Source organism: Ursus arctos, unplaced genomic scaffold (assembly GCF_023065955.2).
Source record: "Ursus arctos isolate Adak ecotype North America unplaced genomic scaffold, UrsArc2.0 scaffold_6, whole genome shotgun sequence".
Taxonomy (NCBI): domain Eukaryota; kingdom Metazoa; phylum Chordata; class Mammalia; order Carnivora; family Ursidae; genus Ursus; species Ursus arctos.
The window spans coordinates 26,540,081-26,563,589 of NW_026623078.1; positions in this window are offsets into that span (position 1 = coordinate 26,540,081).

Sequence of the window (23,509 nt, forward strand, 5' to 3'; positions counted from 1 at the left end):
GCGCCTGGCTGGCTCAGTAAACTTCTGACTCTGACTTTGGCTCAGGTCATGATCTCAGGGTCTTGGTATCGAGCCCTGAGTCAGGCCTCGGACTCAGTGGGAAGTCTGCTCGATATGTTCTCTTTCCCTCATCCCCCCACCAAAATAAATAAATCTTTTAAAAAAGAAAGAGACTTGGACTATGGGTATCTCATCGCTTCAAAAAACAAAAAAACAAACAAACAAAAAAAAAAAAACCACCTTTAAAAAGTAATGTATCTCCCATTTTAAATGGAATCTTTGACAACCAAAAAATAATTGGAGACTCTACTGGCAAATGTCCAGAGGACTAAAGCTGTGGACCCCGATGCATGTGATTTGAGAAGGTCCAGGAACCTTCTTTCCAAAAAATATCTGTAAAAGTAGCTGTCTGTTCCAATTACCTGCACCTTATTTCTAAGCCAACCCAGAAGAAGAGTCTGACAATGGATTTTTTGATTTGCTTATTTATATATGACAAGACTTGCAAACGCAGTAAAAGAAAATTACATTTGGAAGAGTTTTAATGAGTCCTTTTTATTGAAAAGGATAAAACCCTCATAATATTTGGACTCAGCTAGAAGATGTAGGACGTGTGGTTTTTAGACAGAATGTTTTCAATTTCTGCATTAGAGTTTTATTTCTTAGACCTCTGAAGGCTTTGAGACCCCAAAGAGACCCCAGTTAAGATGCAAATCCTCTCAGCAACAGCAACATGTGTAGCATTTATCAGTGAGCACCTCGGTGAAAAACGGCCCCTAGCAGTGAGAGTTGGTGAGACTTTACAGACCGTCAGCATGGGGACGCACCAAAGCCACAATTTCATTCATTTTTTTCTGGAGCTAAGAAGAAGGTGAAATGAAGAAATGAGAAAGAAGAGCCTGTCACCCACTAAATGAACGACCCTTTTTGTGTCATCTGCGTGTTTGAGAAATACATTCGTCCTTTTGGCTTTGAGACAGACCCTAAAACAAGTTTGCTTAGGGGAGGATCGAGGGTAGAGCTCTGTGAGATGCTAGCTGAAGCCCCTTCCTCAATGTTTAGTTGCTAAAAATCCATCCGAGGAGGTCCTCATCTCTCCAGCTTGTCCAGAAGGAAGAAATAAGGAGTTGAATCCATGATCTCCCCACGTGGACAGAACACATTCGGTTAATCCTGGAGTGCAGTCACAACATAAGCAGATCAGTGGGGGCCCAGATTGGGAACAGGCAGTTAACCTGGGCCATGCTCTGCTGGGCTCAAGGTGCCAATTTAGACCGAAGGGTTTTTGCTTAAGGAGGTCTTCCAAACCCCTAGAATGTAAATAAACTTCTCTAAATATCAAAAAAGAAGGAAGGAAGGAAGGAAGGAAGGAAGGAAGGAAGGAAAGAAAGAAAGAAAGAAAGAAAGAAAGATTTTCAGAAAGAAAATTAATACCTAATTCTTTTTTTTTTTTAAGATTTCATTTATTTATTTATCAGAGAAAGAGAGAGAGCTCGTACAAGCAGGGGGATTGGGAGAAGCAGGCTCCCCGCTGAGCAGGCAGCCCGATGTGAGACTCCATCCCAGCACCCTGGGACCATGACCTGAGCCGAAGGCAGACGCTTAACCAACTAAGCCAACCAGGCGTCCCAATAATACCTAATTCTTAAATGTTGCCTTATAAAACACACACAAACACACACACATAAATGAACGTGTATATGGCAACATATGCTTTTTCTTAATTGAATAAAAACCTGCTGGCTGCCCATGGTCTCTAATCAGCCTTTGCGCTGCCTGCCAACACAAAGGTTAGATTGTGTTGTACAAAAGTGATTCAGATCCATTACATCCCCCAGTTATTTTAAGCCCCCTCTTCTGTTGGTGTGGTTCTGTATCTGGAAATGTTCAGACCAAATCAAAAATATCAATGAAAGCACAGAAGAGAAATTGTTAACAATCAGGGCACGTACACATAATGTAGAGAAGGCAACCGATGAAAGGCAAGTGGCCGATAACAACTGCGCAGAAATGGGCTGAATACCAAGTCTCCTATATAGAAAAAATATGCACTCAATACATTTGGGACATACATTTCCTTTTTCCTACCAACTCTTCTATTAAAATGGATACTTTCTATTTCCCTTTGGTAGGCAGTTCTGAGGGCTCAAATCATGTTTCAATATTTATAGTTTCTTTTTTTCTCAAATTTTGTTCTGCTTTTTATAAACTGCTAATCTCTAACGTTCGATAACCCCTGATTTTCAGCAGTTTGTCGCTCCACTGATGAGGAGATTAGATGGTGCGATGTCAGAACTGTGTGATGCCCCATTCACTGGAGAATATTCCAAATGTCTGGAGGGCCCTGGTCTGAGAGGGCCATATAGAGTCGAGGGCAGAAACTGGCATCAAAACCTCCTGGGATACAGTCCTTTACAGGTCAGATCACACACGTGAGCCCTCCCAGCATGCACAGTTTTCTAATGTTCGCTACGCGGTAAATGTTGGAGCTTGGGCTTGAACAGAAGTCTCTTGCTTCCAAGGAAAATGTTTCATGCACTCCTGATGCCCCCTTTCAATTGCAAAGCATCACTACTTTTTCAAGCTTTAGAAATTTGTTTATGCTTTTCCTGTTGTTGCAGCTGTTTTGTTTTACCCGCTGGGCTTCCGTATTAGTACGCCCACAATTGAGTCATCTTGTAATGAGCCTTGAATGGGTGAAGATTTAGTTACCAACGAATCAGAGCTTTAAGGTATGGGGATCAAGTCCCCTTCTAAAATGCCCATGCTTGGGGGGGTTATAACAAAAATTATACTCATGACTTCTTGGGTGAAAACAGAATTATGAGTCATTTTATTTCATTATATTAGTCTCTAAGTAAAGTTATATTAACCCTGATTATTTGGCGACTTGAGAATTGTCTGTTGGAAGCAAGAAATTTAGGAAGGAAAATTAAATCTCAGAAACGGGACTGTGTGACTATCCTATTGTTTTCTCATGGACAAAGCTCATTTTAATATTTTATTGTATCATAGTCTGTCCAAAAGCTATGGGAGAGACAACTGCATCTGCGGTCTACCTTTTCCAACAGCCCGTGAGAAAGCAAACAGCAAAGCAGACACACTCCATAATCCATTTGTGCTGAAATACCACTGGTAGATTTGGGTTTCTCATTTCACGCTACTAAATCTGCTCCATCATCTGGCTGAGCCGATCTGTTCTTTTCCTCTTCCTCCTTCTTTATCAAGTTAGCACACGCAGAGTGAGTAGATGGCTTGTGTTAGACCCTGGGGTTATTGAAATACATACACTTCAGTCATTCAGGCTGGGCTCATCACCTTTTCCTGGACAGGACCTAGCAGAATAGATAATCTAGAGATTTTGCTCTCTCCTTGCTCAATCTTCCCCCTGAACAGCATATCACGCCAGCTGGGTTACATAAGGCTTGGATACTCAATCAATCAGTCAAAGTGCTCCTTGGGGCGCCTGGGTAGCGCAGTCGTTAAGGCGTCTGCCTTCAGCTCAGGGCGTGATCCCGGTGTACCGGGATCGAGTCCCACATCGGGCTCCTCCGCTGTGAGCCTGCTTCTTCCTCTCCCACTCCCCCTGCTGTGTTCCCTCTCTCACTGGCTGTCTCTCTGTCACATAAATAAATAAAATCTTTAAAAAAAAAAAGTGCTCCTTGCCTGAAGACACTTCTCCAAAATCATTTGATGACTATTAGTGTAGGGGCAGGCTGCCCCAAGATGGGCTACTTTGGCATAAAGATTATTGTGAGTTACAAGTAATCAAAATCCAGCAGGTGCAGAAAGCGTTATTTGCATAATAAGACAACCTTTGTTTTTTTCCCAACTTCTCTCACCTTCTTGCTAATGTCTTGCTCTTCTTTGTGTCCTCACATCCTACCCCTCTCCTTAGCTCATATAAGCTTCATGTTGCCTCATTGTCCTTGGAATTCCATGTCTGTATGTACCCCCTCTTAAATTTGACTGTCTCCTATTAACCTGTCTCATGTCAAGTTGATTCTAAGTTCAGCTAGAAGGACCATAGGGCCGAAGAAGGTCTTCCTCTCCAATATTAGAAAATACTAATACCTGATAGCTGTAAGTTTTTCTACGTGGCCAGCTGTGGTCTTCTAAAGAAAACTATTCATAAAAGCAAGTATAAACTAGGGCCCCTGGGTGGCTCAGTCACTTAAGTGTCTGACTTCGGCTCAGGTCATGATCTCAGGGTCCTCCTGGGATCAAGCCCATCATCGAGCTCCCTGGTCAGCGGGGAGTCTGCTTCTCCCTACCCCCCTGCCCCTCTTCCTGCTCATTCTCTCTCTCTCCTTCTCTCTCTCAAATAAATAAATAAATTCTTTAAAGAAAAAAAGGCAAGTAAACTAATCCCAGAATCCTGATAAAATGTGTCTCAGTTACTATAACCTGCCTATGTTCATTTCAACCTGGCATCTTCTCGAATATAGTATTATCATTTTGCTTTCTTAATAGGAGAGTGGGATAAACAATACAAACTGCGACTGCAAAGATAATTAATTTTTAAAGTAGAGATCATTTTTGCATTTCCTTATATCCCCACCTGACGTTTGAAGGAGAATAAAGCATACGAGTGCCTCTTCGAAATCTGTTAAGAATTAATTAGCTACAAACATCAGAAGTCTAATACTGAAGTTACTTCAATGGCCTTAATCTGATACATTTTTGTAGTACACACACAATTTCATTTAGATCCTAGCTTTACATATGGAAATACTAACCCTGGCAGTGCTCTGTAATCTTGGATTAGAATTAGACACTTCATTCTCCTAAATCTTTCCTTTAAAGGAAGATCTTTTTTTTTAATTGGTTAAAAGCCCTTGGTATATTAGATGAACTCTGAAACAGAGTGACGAGTTGGCCGGAGTGCTATTGCTGAGCCGATGAATGGAAATCGCTTATTCACCACCTGTTGGAAAATGTTAGCGTTCATGTTCAATCATGTGCCTAATTGAGTGTGTAATTGGAAATGTAGTGCTCGCAAGGCAGGCAAATCTTTTTGAAGATTTAGCTATTTATATTGAGCGTATTAATTACATTGAAATAGAGGAGAACACAGAGCTATCAGGAGAACAGAGACTATTTCAAAGTAACTGCTCCACAGGACACACACTGGTTACTTAGAGAGAGGAAAGCGCTGTGTTGTCTGAGGAAGTGTGAACTACTTCAGGGCTGCCATATTATCACCGTCACAAATTGTCAGCAGATGTTTCTCCTCTTCAGCTCAAACGGGCACCGGTTCTTACCACTCTAAAAAATATATATACCCATGGCTTTCAAAGTCCTTATGTGTTTTCTGCCCTATGTTAACATTAACATTTTCCTGCTGAGTTTATTTATAAACATAATTTGAAATGCCGTACACGCCAGGTACATTGCAATTTTCCCAGTGTTCTTTAGTCTTCTGCCTAAGTCCAAATGTTCAACCGCATGGTCCGGAGAACTTTTCTGAGGGAAACTTCTACTTAATGCAGTCTGCTTGCCAGCATCACCGAGAGGATGGGTCCCCTCATGCATCGGCTTGAACGGTTCTGTCCGTGGCAGGAAGAGACTGATACTTAAGGTTAAGTCACATCGAACGGCCTGACATGCAGCCAGACAAGCTCTGATGCAGTGACGGGAGAAACTCACCGTTGAGAAGAAACGGGGGCCAAGAGGACTCCCTAGTGGCTATGATATGGCAAAGGGAAAGGGGTATGGGAGAGAAGGAGATCAGGGAAGGCAGCAAAAATGCTAAATGATACCCTGAACAATGGGTACAAGAAGAGATTGGTGGCCGGTTATTTACAAGACATTCCGAAGCGTAGAAACCCATGGTAAACCCATACCTCCCCAAGAAAACCTAGTATTCTTGCTAACACATCAGCTCATCGCTCAGAACCACTCAACCAACCCCGACTATGACTCCAAAATGTCTGAAGAGTAATGAAATGTCAGTCTTTCCTGAGAAAAGATGCCCTTGATGGGGAATAGAGAAGCAAAGGAGGCAAAACGGTTCAAAAAAATTTCTTTCCTAATTCTCTTTACTGTCCCAATTTTCTGTTCTCTGATTGTTTTCTAATCACGCCAACCTGTGATAAGCCTCTTCCTCTCCCTGGTCTCATCTGTCTTACTCCCTTATCCTTTAGAATACTCTCTTGGGGGTGGGGGGTGAACTCCATGTCCCATCCCACACAAAATTAGCTTCCTTCACCATCTTCTAGGTCTCTCCTCTGCCCAGCATCCCCAGTCAGCCCCTGAGACACAAGAACCAAGAAGTATGAGTGGGAAAGACCATGAATACTTACCCTGAACTGTGTTTTGCCTGTTGCACTTATATTTGATATAATGATCTTGTTTATAATTTATGTTTTAGTTATCTCAATATTCTCACATTTCCTTTGAACATAAATAGGTTAACATTTCCTCAAGAAATGGGCACCACTATCCTTGTTTCTCTCATGTGGTATGTCTTCCCTCTTATATAGCAGGTTTTGTCTGATGATAATTTGAGTACTAGCCTTGGGTCTGTTCCTTGGTCCAGGTTAGACGGGAGCTTGCAAGTCCTGGCATCCTCCACAACTACAACAGTGACTGACACATAGAAGATAGTCCATCAATATGTGTTCAAATAATCAGGCTCGACAACCTAGTTGCTCAAATAAGATAATTCAATCAAGTTCTGTCATCTATCCATAAATTTTCTATAGCAACAGTAATGAATTACAGTTTCCTTGTCAATAAATTACAAGAACTCTGACCCCTGAAAAGTGATGTAATTGATAAATTCAAATTAAATAAAATGCAATAAGATGTCTTTGGAGACTTAAACTGAAAGGCATATGGCATAATTTGACCAAATACATGAAGACGGAGCTGTGTAATTGTTCATATTTAGAACGGGGTTTTGCTATTTGTCTCCCCTTTATGGGGAGACGTAAGAAGCATAGAATTTCTACAAAGCACGACAAGGGGACTACCCTGATAGCTTCTAAGCAAATAAGTATTCCGGAGGTCTTTATTCTATACAGCTGTTTCCATTCAGGAAAACATTAAGTTAATGGGATGCTCTGCAGCTGACAACTAGTCCAACAATCAAAATTAAGGATAATAAGCAAATTACACAGACACAAAATTTAGTTATTAAATTGAATGTTTTTTCCCTAATGGTATACAAATAATCTTCCATTCAAAGAAAAATATCCGTCACGTACTTCTTAGAATCATTAGTGTTATAGTGTGTTGGCCATGAAACAGAAGGCTGTACGCTCTCACCAAATTAACAGAAGAGTGAAAGAGGAAAATCCACATACTACCAGGATTTTGCCTTCTCTGGAGTAATTTTCTATTTTTTTTCTGATTGATTAATAGCCCTTTTCCTTTTTCCAAATGTATCCCTCCCGTTTAGATGTGATGGCTCTGAAAGCAGTTTTCCATCCTAACGACAAAAATCTGCAATCATAACCATTTTGAAAATACATCATGTATGTCAATCATTCAAAGGATATTTTTTCCTTAATGCAATACTGATCAGAGAGGTGTGTAGATTGGTGAATGCCTAGCCTAATGTCTTAAGTAAAGCAGGTGATGAAGAGACATTTATTGAATAAATAAATGAAGAAAGAGTGAATGCGAGAATAAAAATAGAATCTCTATTACCTTGCACTGAAACACTGGCTGGGTGACTATTCGCTCCCGTGATAAAAGGCTGATTAACTTAGAAAAACGGAAGAAAGTTCCTAAGTGTGAATTTTCCGAGGATCAGTGTTATCAGTGACTTTATTTAGAGCCCTTAATATTTTTTTTATACTTTTAGGAAATGCCTTCAATCAGATGAAATACTAAAGGTAAGAGACAGGACAAGGATATGCATCATTTTAAAAAATCTATTTAAATGTAACCAGTAGCTTTGGCTACTGGTTTTTTTGGCAAACCAATTCCCTTAGATACTTCTGATCTGTTTGCTTCAAGGAAGTTCCATGTGCCAATAATCACAGTTAAAATGATTTTTTAAGAGAAATTCTCAAGCTTTATTTATGTATTGCTTCTGTGTACCTATCCTTTCTTCTTTCAACTTAAAGCCTGATGCTTTGAGGTTCTGGAACTTCTAAACCGGGGTGGACAGGCCACACACTTAAACTGACCTTTGCCACAGGGCTGGATATTAGTGAAACTTTGTTGAAATCTTTCTCTGGCTTTTCCCTTCTTGTTCCAGATCCATAAGCAGCTGATTTTTCTAAACTTGCAAGGCCTCAAACTTCTGAACTCCCAATTTCTATAATTTTTACATGCAAGCCGGATAGTTATTTCATGATTCTGGATTCTCATTCTTGAAAGAGCACCTAAAAAAAAAAAAAAAAATCACACAAAAGCTCCACCACTGTTTTGACACTCGGTAACCATTTATCTTAAAACTACAGACTCGGGAGGCACATGATATGGCTTCCAGGTTATTCTAGATGATAGTTTCGCCAAGGTTTAGCTATTGGGTAACATGGGTCTTCTACTTTCCAGTTTGGTTTCCAATCTAATGCCTACTATACGGCAGAGATGAAGTGCAAGAGATGTATCAGGGGGTAGAACAGGCAAAATTATCTCTGCCGCCATGCAATTTACATTCTAGTGGTTTCCAGAATTATGCAAAATAACAAAGTATTTAAAAAACTCTTTCATATAAATGAGAGTTCAATAAATATATTCTGTTATTCTTTTATTAGTGTTCTCTCTTCTCAAACTATTTATAGTTCATTCTAACTCGAACAAAGAGTAATATAGAAAAAAATATCAGAACTTTTCTACCTATTAGATCGTATCTCCTGTCTTTTTTTTAATTATAAAATTCATGTCAGTATTGTTTCTGGGGGCACCTGGGTGGCTCAGTCGTTAAGTGTCTGCCTTCGGCTCAGGACGTGATCCCGGCATTCCGGGATCGAGCCCCGCATTGGGCTCCTCCGCTGGGAGCCTGCTTCCTCCTCTCCCACTTCCCCTGCTTGTGTTCCCTCTCTTGCTGGTTGTCTCTCTCTCTGTCAAATAAATAAATAAAATCTTTAAATATATATATATATATATATATATATATATATATATATATTGTTTCTGAATTGCCTTTGAGTCCATGGAAATCTAAAAATTAAATAAATCTTAAGAAAATGTACATTCTGTTGTTAAATAGCATTCCTCTTCTTTAATTAAAATTTATCAGTGAATAACACTAAGCCCAGAATTATACAATTATATACTAATAAAGTATATTAAAAGGGTTTTAGACTCTGATTGACTGCTAAAAATTCATATTTTTGAAAGTTATCAAACTTTTCCATTTTGTTTTTTTAATCTCTGAAGTTCTTTCACTTTATGTGAATATGGGTGAGGATATACCACCCAGAAGAGTAGATCAAGTGAAGGGCAAAAATGTTTTTCTGGTCCAGAAGAGACCTATCCATAACCTAGTGGGCTGATGGATTTCAAAAACTCCACCTGTCATCTTAAATTACATATATTTTATTTAAAGTCACTACCTCCAAAAGACGTTTTATCCTGTCACAAGCTTCTTTGTTGTTTTTCTTTTTAGTTAAATACCTTCCCCCTAATTTATTGTGTTTGAGAGATGCTGTTACTGGTTGGGTGTAGATATAGAATCAGAAATGAGTAAATGTTCTTCCTTTGGCATCTAACAGGTGGGCCTGCTGGGGTCAAAATGACTTAGGTGATTTGGGAGCATTTCAGAACACTCCAGAGGAGACTTTCATTTCCCTCCCACTTCCACTTAACAGAATCCCAGGAGTCCAGGATGATTAGATGATTAACTCTACCTCGGTAGGTGGTTTCTAACACACTAAGTATATTCTTAATAATTAGCTTAGTTTTGGAAAATTGAAGTGATAAGTCTTTTATGAGTACCTCAGGAGACATTTTCTTTATTGCTCATATCAAAAAAGAATAAATAATCATAGACACAGATACATACAGATAGATGTTAAAGAAACTTAAAGGTAACATTAGATATACTTCTGCATTTTTCTAGAGGCTTGCATGAGGGAGAATTCTAAGGATCTAAAGTCCGTTTTTTATTTACAAATATGAAATAAAAAATTGGCCGAAAGGGCGCCTGGGTGGCTTAGTCGGTTAAGCATCCGACTTTTGATTTCAGCTCAGGTCATGATGTCAGAGTCACGGGATCAAGCCCTGAGTCAGGCTCCGTGCTCAGCGCAGAGTTTGCTTAAGATTTGCTCCCTCTATTCCTCCCCCTGCTCAAGTGCCCTCTTTCTCTCTCTCTCTCTCTCTCTGTTTCTCTCTAAAAATAAGTAAAATAAAATAAAATAAAAATTTATTGAAATGGAAAAAAAAAATTCTGATTCAACCTCTACAATTGTAACCTTAGAGACATAGTAATAAGGACTTTTTTTTTTTTTTTTTACCTCAATAGTTCTGGAAACATCAACTTCTTTCTATCCACCATCAACTCTTTCCATATTATTTCAGAAGTCCCTGAACTGTCCTCCGTGCCTTGTGCACAGTCTTGGCCACCTCAAGTCTGCTCTCTATCATATTTTTTTTAAGATTTTATTTATTTATTTACGAGATAGCCAGAGAGAACATGAGCAGGGAGGTGAGGCAGAAGCAGACTTCCCTCTGATCAGGGAGCCCGACATGGGGCTTCATCCTAGGACCCCGGGATCATGACTTGAGCTGAAGGCAGATGCTTAACTCACTGAGCCACCAGGTGCCCTGAGTCTGCTCTCTACTATTAAAGAACAAATCAAATTCATTCAGTTACTCATCACTCTAACACAAATCTGATCATCACATTCTCCTGCCATGGCTTTCTGTTACTCTAGAAAGTTCAAGCACTTTGCTACAGCCTTTCGTGATGTGGTACCCACTTACTTTTCATCTCATCTCTCATCCATTGTGTCATCTCCTTTTCCAGTCTAGGCAACATGCAATCTCTTATCTCCAGACTCTTGCAAATGCCTTTCTTTCTCCCTGGAAACGTCTTTGCCAAGCTAACTCCTATTCTTCCATGAGGAATCAGCCAAAAAGAGAATCTCCTCTAAGAAGCCTTCTCTCATGATGGCCCACCTCCCCCACCTTAAGACTTGAGTTAAAAGTCTCCTCGCTATGCTCAAACTGCAACACCCAAGTACCCCATTAGAGGGTTCACTGAAAGCACTATTTTAAAAATTACCTTCGTCATTAGGATCTGAATGTTGCTTGTGAGCTCTGCTACCTACGGCGAAATAGTGTAGTAATAACCTCAGAGAACGACTTTGACCTGAATACGCATTAGAGAGATTGGAAATTTCTGCCTGTGGTGATTAATTTTGTGTGTCAATTTGACTGGGACGTGGGGTGTCCAGATATTTGGTTAAATACGATTCTGAATCTGTCTGGAGGGTGTTTCCTGGGGAGACTAGCATTTAAATTGGTGGACTGAGTGAAGCACATTGCCCTCCTCAAGGCAGGGGGGCTCCATCCAATCTGCTGGAGGCCTGACTAGAACGAAAGGTGAAGTAAGGGAAAAGGCACTCTGCTAGCTTCCAAGCAGGGATCTCGGTCTTGTCCTGAATTCAGCCTGGAGCCCATGTGCCCTGCTCTCCTGGTTCTCAGGCCTTCAGGAACTGCATCCCTGTACCCCCTGGGTCTCCAGCTGGCAAACAGCAAATCGTGGGACTTCTCAGTCTCCATAATCACAAGAGCCAGTTTCTTATAATAAATCCCTTTTTCCTATAGATCTCCTATGGGTTCTGTTTCTCTGGAGGACCCCTAACTACTACACTTTCTGTGCAAAAGTTAAATTTGTTTCTAACTAGATTTTTTCTTCCCCCAAATGACGTAATGACTAAAGGGAGAAAAGAGACTCACTATCCTTTCCCAAACTCACCGATATGTAGACTTCTCAGCAAGTTATTTTCCCGTGAAACAAGTGAGTTGTTTCAATAGAGAGAGACAAAGACTATACCATGAGATCAAACTCAAATTCAGTTACCGGAAAGCAACTGTACAGGGAACGTCATACAGGCATCCGCCAACTTTTTGCTGCCAAGGGCCTATCAGTGAATATGTTTGGCTGTGCAATCCACACCACCTCTGTCACTACTACTCAACTAGAAAGTCGCCACTGACAATACAGAAATAAACAGGCATGGCTCTATTTGCTTAAGACTTTATTTGCAGAAATCAGTGGCAGACCAGTTCCTTGCCTACAGGCCATAGCTTGCTGACCCTTGAGGTAGTGGTCTAGACAGAGCATAGAAAGGAAATTCATACAACTTGGGTGAGTTCTGACTCCACCAATTTTCTGCCTTATAACCATGTCCGGGTCACTTAAACTCTATTTAAAAAAAAAAAAAAAAAACCACCCCACTTCCTCTGTTTGCCATGAAAATGTCACAAGTCATATGACTTATTGCTTCAGAAAGCATCTGTATATACAGCTAGTGCTATCGAAGGTTAATTATTATTCTTTTCAGCTCATTTTCTTCGGCACTTGAAGGTTTGGGGTTTTATATACACCACCAATTTTCAGAAAAGAAGATAAGAGGCCCAAAAGGAAGTTTGGTAAGTTCTGTGGAAGAGAGTTTTCGGTATGATTGTTGATGTAGTCTGGAGCCTTGGAACACGTTAGTACAAATATTATTTAGTTCTCCCACTCTCAGTAATGTATCGTCTTTAGCAACGAAGAACATCTTACTGTAGCGAAGGCTGAGAAATTGTCTCGAGGAGAAAAAAAAAACAACAGTTTAGATAAGACTTGGGGGAAGAGAAATTTTTAACTGTTTCAGCTGCTACGCTTTCTTGCGTCTCAAGGTCTTGACATTTTGTTTTCCTCAATTACCCAATCTTGTCTTTTCCAGTTGTTTAAACTGTTAGGAAATAACCCAGTAAAAACACAGCCGTGCTCATTTCTCCTTCAGGTTGGTCATAAATATTTCACCAAAAATTATCTTTTCTTTCCACCACTTTGATCATTTTACACTCATCCTGGAAAAAAAAAAAAAAAAAAAAAAACCAAAGCGGCTTTTAATTCTCCTATACACAACATGACTAAGTGCTTCATCCTGGAGTTCACAGCTCCATTTCTCAGGACCTTCCCTCACTACCCCTCACTCCCCCACCTAGCCGATCCCCTTCACCCAGATAGGGAAGCACGTCTGTGCTTTCATCTGTGCATTCCCAGGACCTGAGCTATGTCTGGAATGCTTTGGCTCTCCAGGCTTGATGGGTTCCCTCCCTTCTATCATTTATGGAGCTTATCAGATCACACTTTCTTCTCAACCTTCCCCAAATGGAAATGCAGAAGTAGTTCCCTGCCCTGCCCCTCCACTATGCCTTTGGAAAACAGGAAATTTTGCCTACAAGGGCAAGATCTCATGCACTACACATTTTATACTTTTTTTTATCGTGGTGCTCTAATGTCTGCATTGTATATGGTATAAACATCATTCTTCAAAGTAGTAATCTCCATTTTCAATTACTAATTCCAATTAGATAGATGAGGAATCTTGCTGTGTCCCCTGGTGGAAGCAGTTGCCCTCTGGGAATAGGTCCTATAGACTTAGGGACATGAAGGACAGGAGGCATAGATCCCCCAAGAAGGTCACTGAGAATAAAAGTAAGTGTGTATGTGGCAAGCAGAACGGCCCCAAAGATGCCCACATCCTAATCCCTCGAAACTTTGAATATGTCACAGAGCAAAAGAGACGTTGCAAATGTCATTAAAGTTATACCTTTAAGATTAGGGAGATTACTCTGGATTATTTGTGTGCATCCAATCCTCGATCATTACCTGAGCCCTTAAAAACGGAGAATTTTCTCTGACTTGAGTAAGAGAGATGCAGCAGAAGGAGAAGTCAGAGCGATTCAAAGTATGAAAGGGGCTCAACCTGCCATTGCTGGAGAAAGGCCACATGGAAAGCTTGAGGAAAAAACATAGGTATCTTCTAGGAGCAAAGACTAGCTTCAATTAACAGCCAGCAAAGAATCGGGGACTTCAGTCCTAGGTTTGAAGATTTCAATCCTCAAGGAACTGAATTTAGCCAACAACCCATATGAGCTTGGAAGTGGATTCATTCCTGGAGTTTCCAGAAAGTTGTACGGGCTTGCCAGTACCTTGATTTTGGCCTTGGGAGACTCTACAGAGACCAAGTCTATGGAACTATGAGATAATAAATGTATTTTGTCACTCAGTTCTTAATAATTTGCTGTGGGAGTAATAGAAAAGTTACACACGTGGCCACTCCTTCTCTAAAGCTTTGATTCCCCAACTTGAGTGTTTTACCCATTACAAACATAGCGCCATAAAAGGATGGATGGTTGAAGGTTTGTATTGTGATCTAGAGGATGGCTGTGCATTCTCATAGAATATTATCACTAAACTAGCTCTCACTGTGCCTTCAGCAGGCCATTCCAATACTTTCTCAGTTTAGCAGTTTCTGGGAATGTAGCATAGAACCAATGGATCTGGTATGCATATGGCCGTGGTCTCACTATAAGCCTTCAGATACATTGCTGACTAAGATCTCCAACGTGCCTGTATAACCATGTTTTTTACTTTCTGTATTTTGATGCTTTGACATCTGGGGCCTTGCTGACCCTGGGGAGACTACTCTTTCCAGGATTATCCAATTCCTAGAGAGAGTAAACCACTCAACTCCAAGTGCAATTTTCAAATGCACACCAACCAATCCAGAGCCCACATATCCAGCCATGTCCTTTATCAGGCCACAGCCCAGGCCACTATTCTACCCTAATCACCCCAGTGTCAGGTGCCAGATCACTAGCAACAGCCCGTATGTCCCAGAGCCCAGTGAAATTATTCAAACTAGCCAATCCTAAATCTACTTATCCCGCCTCCCCTATTCCTTTCTTCAGAAATCATAATGGAGGCTCTTACCCACATCTCCCTCCCGCTCCACCGCCCCCAACACATACATGTTCTGCTCTTAATGCACTCTGATGCTCCCCTGTGCTCTCTTCTGCAGGGCAAGCCAAACCTCCTGTTTCTAGTTGCCTTTTCTGACTTAACTTTGCCCCTTATTTAGAGACACATCCTTTCTGGCTCCTGTCATCTGCTCCTTTGTTCATGGTATTTGTCTGTATCAATTGCATATGCTCTGTCCTCACCCCCTTTTCCAGTATATACACTTATCTCTCTTTTACACCTGTCTATTTTTTTTTACACCTGTCTTAAGGAAATGGGAATTAAATGTGAACATGGAAAGAAAATTTTGTGGTATATCTTATACTCTGCCTTATAATACACAACAGTTTCCTACTATTGACAGAGCAGGGATTATAGCTTATCCATTCTGTGATCTACTGACGCACTTAGCACAATGTCATCACTCATTCATCATGTAGTATTTACTGATGAGCTACTAAGTATCAGACTTTATAGAGAATGACTAAATAAAACAAGATTCTTGAAGGACTGCAGAGGAACGGCATGAGTAGAGTCCTTAAAGAGGAATGGGAGTCCCCAGGGAAAGAAGTGAAAGGTATATCATGAGGTTAGGCAATATAAACAGCATGAATGATATATACAGCAGCACAGCAGTCATGAATGTTTGGGGACTATAGTGAGTCTAGTATGCCTGGATCAGTGATTCACAGTCAGGAATGCTCATTCGATTCATCTATGAAATTTTTCAAAAACATATATGTCCAGATTCTAACACTAGGAATACTAAGTTAGTAAGCCTGTCAATCAGGATCCCAACAGAAAAGGATTGGCAAAATAAAATGGTGTCATTTAAAAAGAAATTAATGTAGGTACTTTTTCTGGAGGTGTGGGCAAGTTTACTCAACAAGGAAGAAATAATGCAGTATGCCAGCATCTTAGAGCTACATGAGAAGAAAGAGGACTCTAAAGCGGAAAGGGAGGAGTTTCCACCAGAACCCAGACTGGTTAGCTTTATATAAGGGGCTGCCTAATCTTTACCAAATGGCTTTAGTCAATGCAGAGTAACATTACAGGGAGAGAGACTGAGGAATAATGACCTAATCTCACTCTTTTCCTGTCTTTTCCAGCCATCCATTGAGAAAATCCAGCCAGAAGCTAGAGGTCCAGGAAATCTGTTTTTGCAATCCATTAAATATCAACTCCCCAGGGTGCAGAGCATGGTGGGGAAAGGTGGACAGTGGATCTGGAGGAGGATAAGAAAGCTTTTTGTTTTTGTTTTTGAGGAAGAGAGAGAGAGCATAAGCACGGGCATGCATGTGCTCGAGAGAGTGGAGGGGAGGGGCAGAGGAAGAGGAGAGAATCTTAAGCAGGCTCCATGACCAGCGATCTCACAACCCTGAGGTCATGATCTGAGCTGAAATTGATTCCAACTCTTAACCGACTGAGCCACCCAGACACCCCCCATAAGGAAGATCTTTAACACAGGTGTGGAAAGGAGCCTGGGCATACATGTTTTGAAATAATTCCCAGGTGATGGTCCACTTTTGTGACTCCATGGCCAGTTGACTCCATGGCCAGTTGACTCCATCATTCATTTATTCATTCAAGAAATATAATTGGAATGCCCACCATTTGTATGACCCAATGCTAGTTTCTGGGGAAACAAATTGAATAAAACAGATAAATCTCTTTTTTTCAACCATTTCATAATTCCCTGGGCATATGGCCATTGCATAGCCTAAGGTGTTGCATAGGTACGTTCCTATCATTGCACCTGCATAGCTGATATTTGCTTCCAGGCTGCCACAAACCACACTGCCATCACTCCTGTAGACTGCATTCTTCTATTTGAGTCATTGTCACCAATGACTCTACTATTGTCACACTATCACTCTGCTCACGACAACCCCAACTCAAAATGGACAAAAAAACTCTCCTCTTCTGTTGTTAAACTCTTTTCGAAAAGACTCATAGAAAGACTACTTAGAATTCAAGTTGTTAAAGTTCTTTAAGTAAGCTCCATGCCCAGCATGGAGCCCAGTGCAGGGCTTGAACTCACGACCCTGAGATCAAGACCTGAGCTGAGATAAAGAGTCAGACACTTAACCAAATGAGCCACCCAGCTGCCCCAAGTCCTTTTAACTTTTTAAAGTAGGTTTCCCTCCCTCAGAACATACCCTTGTCATTAGGATGGCAAGATAATGTGAGGTTCAAGTAACAGCCATAGCACTGTACCTGAAACTACCACTGAATTCTGTGGCTGACCCTAGCTATTTATGCCGAGCCCTCTTTCACCAGGCTAGATTTTCTACCAGGCACCAAATACCCATTTTCTTTTCCCTAGAAATTATCTAAATGTAGTTCAGTTCATAAAATAGATACATCAAAATGAGATAAGGGGGGGTGCCTGGGTGGATTAGTCGGTTAAGTGACCAACTCTTGGTTTCAGCTCAGGATGTGATCTGAGTGGTAAGATCAAGCCCCGTATCAAGCCCCATATCAGGCTCCACACTTAGCACAGAGTCTGCTTGAGTCTCTCCTTCTCCTTCTTTCCCTTCCTCCCACGCTTGCCCTCTTTTTCTCTCTTTCTCAAGTAAATAAATAAGTGTTTAAAAAAGAGAGAGAGAGATAAGGAGAGGGCAAAATCTCCTTGGCCTCAGGTGGGGCACCAGGTGACTTACACCATACTAGGTAATTGACTTTACCCCATAGACAGTGGGGAGCCGTAAGTTAGGGTCAGAGAGAAAAATCTTTCAGAGAAATTTGCAAGCATTCATGTTCTACAATTTAGTGATTGAGTAAATTGCCTCCTGGGAAATGTTGACACTAACTATACTGTGACATAAAAAAATAGTCTAAAATTTCTAACCTTATTTCCCCCCCAGAAGAAATGTGAAAATCCTCAGTTTTGGTGATGGTTAGGGTACGTCAGGCTTACGAAGGAGAATTTGTCTAACGGACTCCCAGGTTCAAGGTTTAAGTTATGGAAGCAACCATAACTTGGTTCTCTTTCAGTAAGTCCCGAACTGGAGTAGAGTTCCAGGCCTTAAGGGGATCAGTGGGATGTTTACCCCGGAAGCACATCAAAGTCTAGTGAGGGTGGCGTTTCAGAGAAAATCTTGGAAATGAGCGTTATCAAGCAACAGGTTTGAGATGCAAGTAGTAGGTTTGAACAACAGGACGGACAGTGGTAAGTTAAAATGATGAAGTCTTTTGAATATACTGAGAATACTTTGCTTCAAGCTTCTGTTCATGAATTCTTACCAAAACCTGCTATTCCATGCCATTGGATGGGCCTTCAGTTTAAACCTAGCATGTCAATCCTGAGGCACCACTGTGGCAATCCCTTCCAATTGTGGTCACACAGCCCTCTCTTAATCTTAAAGTGTATATTTTCTTCATGTATAGCTGATGCTCACGTTTTTTATCCACTCAAGTCCTGGTTTGTCTGTTAAAAATTCTATTGTCTGGGGGCGCCTGGGTGGCTCAGTTGTTGGGCGTCTGCCTTCGGCTCAGGGCATGATCCCGGTGCTCTGGGATCGAGCCCCACATCGGGCTCCTCCACTAGGAGGCTGCTTCTTCCTCTCCCACTCCCCCTGCTTGTGTTCCCTCTCTCGCTGACTGTCTCTCCCTGTCAAAATAAATAAATGAAATCTTTAAAAAAAGAATTCTATTGTCTGTATATTTTCTTATGTGTTTTTACGTGCAGAATTCTCCCAGAAAGCAGAGTCTCCATGTGCTGTATCTAGTTGATTGACAATTGTAATTAGGAGTTTAATAAATTAGTAAATTGTGACAGAAGATGAACACAGGATGCCCAAGGCCATTCCTTTGCCTATTTTGGAGATGCCACCTAGTCCAAGACCCGCAGCAATATAGACTCTTTGTCTACTACGACTCATTTGTATCCAGTCTGTACTAGATGTACCCATAATATCAGTACTTTTCTCTGTTAGTCTTCAGATTCCTTTAACACATATTCCAGTTCCCAAAATACTGGTGCATAAAATCCTGATAAGCATTTTATGATCCTGAAGTTTTGGGAGTCATTTTATTTCCTTCAATAATATTTGTCTAACATTAATGTCTAAAGTCACAAGTTTTTATCTTTCGCAATTCGGTAATTCTCGGAGTCCATCATCGAAGCCTATGAGATTAGAATGTTTTTCTAATAAAGTATCAAGGAAATAAATCAACATGACAGCCAGCACAATTCGCAAGGAGTTTAATCCATAAATACCAAATGACTTCTGGTTGAAATGAAAAATAACTTATCATTGTATTTTATGTTGCTCGTGTAGGGGCCCAGGGCAGGCTGCCCCCAAATGTGCCACTTCGGCATAAAGATTATTTTGTGTTAAAAGTGATAAAAACCCAGCAGATGCAGGAAAGGAGCTCTGCCTTCCCCATAACTGCCTAAATTTACATAGGAAAGGAGAGCCGGCAACAGGAAGAAGAGTATTATCAGAGCCCCCCCTTTACCAAAGGAACTCATCTGCATAATAGAACAATCTTGTTTTCCCAAACATCTCTGTTCATCTTCTTACTAACGGTCTTTCTCTCCTTTGTATCCTCAGACCCTACCCCACTCCTTAGCTTATATAACTTCATGTTGCCTTCCCGTCTTTGGAATTTCCATATCTGTGTGGATTCCCCATATACGCCTCTTAAATTTGATTTTCTCCTGTTCATCTGTCTCGTGTCAAGTTGATTCTAAGTCCAGCCAGAAGGACAGGGCAGAGAAAGGTCTTCCTCCCTGACACAAGGATTATAAACTTTTCACCGACACATTTATTTTATCAGCACTTTCATAAGCAGCATGAGAACATTTTGCAATTGAAATTTTATCAAAGATGTTTAACAGCAAAAGCAAAAAGGTATAACAACTGAGGTTTAGTTTGCTTAAAAACCAAGCATTAAGTTGCTCCTAAATTCTGTTTTCCATTCTTGCTTCTCCCCCCGCCCCTTTTTAAAAATTTTATTTTCTTCCTCGCCAATGGCTCATAAGAACAGCTTTGTCTGGCCTCTGAATTCTTCCTTGTCATTTCATGCCAGCTGCAGTCTTGAGGAGCCCTGGCTTCACGTCTAGCTTTTGACTTCTCCCGACTGTAGGTCATTAATTGTTCAGCAAAAGGAGCTGAAGATCAGATAAAGTTGCTTAACCCCTCCCAGGCCAACGGCCCTTGTAGCCAGCAATCTGGTCTTTGCGAGTCATTCTGCTTCCCTCAGAGCTCTTACCCGGTCAGCTCTGCTGGGTTTCCAACAGTATCTTTTGGTGAACTCAGTCTTCCCTCCCTAGGGTATTAAAAGGGTTAAGGAACATTAAAATCACAATTTATTTGGCCTTTACCCTTTCCATCAGTTGAGCTCTAGTTTGGACGTATAGAGTCTCTTTCTTTGCTTTCCCTCTCTGGGCTTCACTTTTATGGTTAATGGATCTATTAAAGAGGGGAGCAAGAAAAGAGGAGGGTATTACATACTTAGGCTGTAATTTAATATAGTTCTTTTGTTTATTTAATTAATTAACTCACTAACTGCCTCTTTCCCCCCTATTAGTTCATGGTGGCTTAGAAGAATATATGCTATGGAAAATAGAGGTAGAGTGTGTGTGTGTGTGTGTGTGTGTGTGTAATACACACTGCAGAAAAAAAAAGTATAAATAGGCAATGCATGCTATAGAAGGTAGGAGACAGAAATATATGTATTTGTATATGGAACTATGTGTAATTAAATAATAATATGAATAGATAATACAATATTAATTATGTAACATTATATAAAATATTTACATATGTAATTAAGAACATGTTAAATAGAAAGAGCATAAGAAAGTATAATAAAACTTGTACGAAACCGATTCTCATATGAGAAATTAAAAATCAAGCGTCTGTTCTATGAGAAATTAAAAATCAAGTGTCTGTTCTATCTCAAGTAGATTTCGATAGTGCATTAGTGTTACTTTTTGAACAACATACTCAGAAAAACCTATCCTGGGCAATGCAAACCGATAGACATGCAAAGCTGTCAGATCCTCTACCCCAGTTTCCCCTCACCTACTCACATTTAATTTCCTTAATGGTTCTACTTTTTTAACAAAGTTAAAGGACTTTGCAAAGATAAGGGTACATTAGAGCCCATTAACACCATTAGGCAAGTGTCTTAAAGAAATCTGTTAAATATAACAAAAATGCTGAATTTCTACTCTCTCAGGCATATATTTTTTTTTCATTTAGCTCTTAGGACTACAGCCAGGTGGGGTACATTTCAAAGTACCTTAATACCATTTATATTTTACTTGTAGGCTATCATGACCACAGATAAAACCTCAGGAAGACAGAACCATTTAGTTAAACCTTGCATGGGGCCACGTGACATCAACTGCACATAGACAGTTTCCAGCTGGGAAAACACTTAACTTCCATTTACAGCTGTAAACTGTGATCCTGTCTTTGAAAGGTCTCACTGGACCCTCAGCCCTGTTCTTGGTGGGTTACTTACGTGAAGACTACAGGAGATGACACCTTTCCTTTTCTTTCTAGAAAATGTCATGGAGTCTTAGCAGTTTTGTTGTAGTCACAAGACTACTGTCACAGGTCTTAAATTTAATATAATTAAAAAAGGAAAATACAGCGACACAAAGGGAACTATTGTAGTGGAACTCTTACTTCTATATTGCCACTTCCCTACTTGTTAAAAATGTCAGACAGAAAAGTTTTATTTTGACCTCTAAGAAGAGGCCTTTAAAATAACTATCTCATGTGTATGAGAATCAGATTCTCAGGAGTAAGAAAGACAATTTTAAGAAGAGAAAGGAGAATTTTATTCTCCACTCGCGGGGGGGGGGGGGGTGGGGAAGCTCATGTGATTATTTAAGTATCTCCTTGAATATTTAAGAACCTGCCCAGACTTATTTGAATGTCAACACTGGACATTGTGTCGTTTGTTGTTTGCTTAGGTTGCTCTTGTATTCTTACTTTTTTTTTTAATTGGTTATTCTCTCAGCTATAAATTTCTTATTAATTATTCATAACATTTACAGTTTATAGTAGTTGTTTATGACCATTTTCCAGAAGTCATTCATGAAAGATGAGGTTTATGTGCAGAAGAAATTTCCACGTGTCCATCATTGACTTTTAGATATAACATTTCTCTTTGTAGGCCCCTCAAAAAAATATCAAATACAAATTAAGGAAAGTAAAAGAGGGATAGCCTTGAATATAACCTGCTGTCTTTAGTGTAAATCATTTACAAATATTATTTCTTTCACTTGTAAGACATGCCCAAGGCAGTAAGACAAACCCACTATATTATGACCACACGGATTCTGTGTGTGGACTATGACCAGGCAGGGCTGGGTCTGAGAGCCACCTGTGCCATTTACTAGCTGTGGGACCTTGGGAATTTTTAACTTCTCCTATTTTTTTAGTCTATAAAATGAGAAAAAGAATAGTGTGTACATGAAAAGATTCTTGAGAAGAGCAAAAGACATAACACATGTAACATGTTAAGCACAGTCTCTGGCATGTATGAAATAAATGTTCTATTAAGATCCTTCAGTTTAGAGAAGTTCTCGCATTAAAAACTTCAGTTCAAAACATCAGTTCAAGTATTGAAAAGCTTTTGCTTCCATCCATGTGAGAGAAAAGCTTCTGCTTCCATCCATATACACACCCTTCTACCATAACCAATTTGAAAACTGGACAACACATATTAAACACCTATTTTCAGGTATTGGACAGTAGGTGGCACAGGACTGTGATCTTTGAGGCAGTGGGGACAAATGGGATGAATCCTATGATTGCCCCAGATTTTTACTTAAAGATATTTTCCAGACTGCAGCAGAAGGAGGGAAGCTGAGCAGAGGATGATGAGTTACAAAGACAGAATTTGGAGTTAAGTGTCAAAGCGGCTGGAATTTGTGAGTCCTCTTACTCTAGAGGAGGGGGTTAGTTAAAGACAGAACTCCATGATTCTACATGATGTTCACCTGACTCTGGCTGACTGCCAATCTGCACACGTTTAGAGCAAAATTGCACAATGCTGGGCAGAGAGCAACATCTGGTGAAAGACTATTACCAAAAACCTGTAATCCAAACAATTCCCAAAGCCCACACAAGCCCAGCAACCAGTCACATTGTCACTACCCAGAGCGGAGAGACCTGATGGAATATGTAGGACATTCTGTAGACTCCTCACAAAATCAAGCTACAGTAATGGGACAGAATTAGACCTAGAGTAACAAAAATTCTAGAACTGCCCTAGTCTCAACAGCAGCAAACTGATCTTCAAGTAACTTAACTGTCTGTTCCTACACATTAAAAGGTTTTTTAAAATATTCAACAAAATCTAGTACTCAAAAATTTACAATTATAAGGTTCAGTATGCAATCAAAATTTAGTAGCCATCTAGAGAAGCAATGAAATGTGATTCAAAACTAGGAGAAAAATAAGAAAATAGAAATAGATATAGAAATGTTAAAGATTATAGAATGAGCAGAGAGATGTTACAAATGCCGTTATAGCTATGCTCAAGGATTTTTTTTTTTTTGAATAAGCTTAGTGAAAACAGAACCTGGTGGAACAAATGAACCCTCAAAAAATGAAAAAT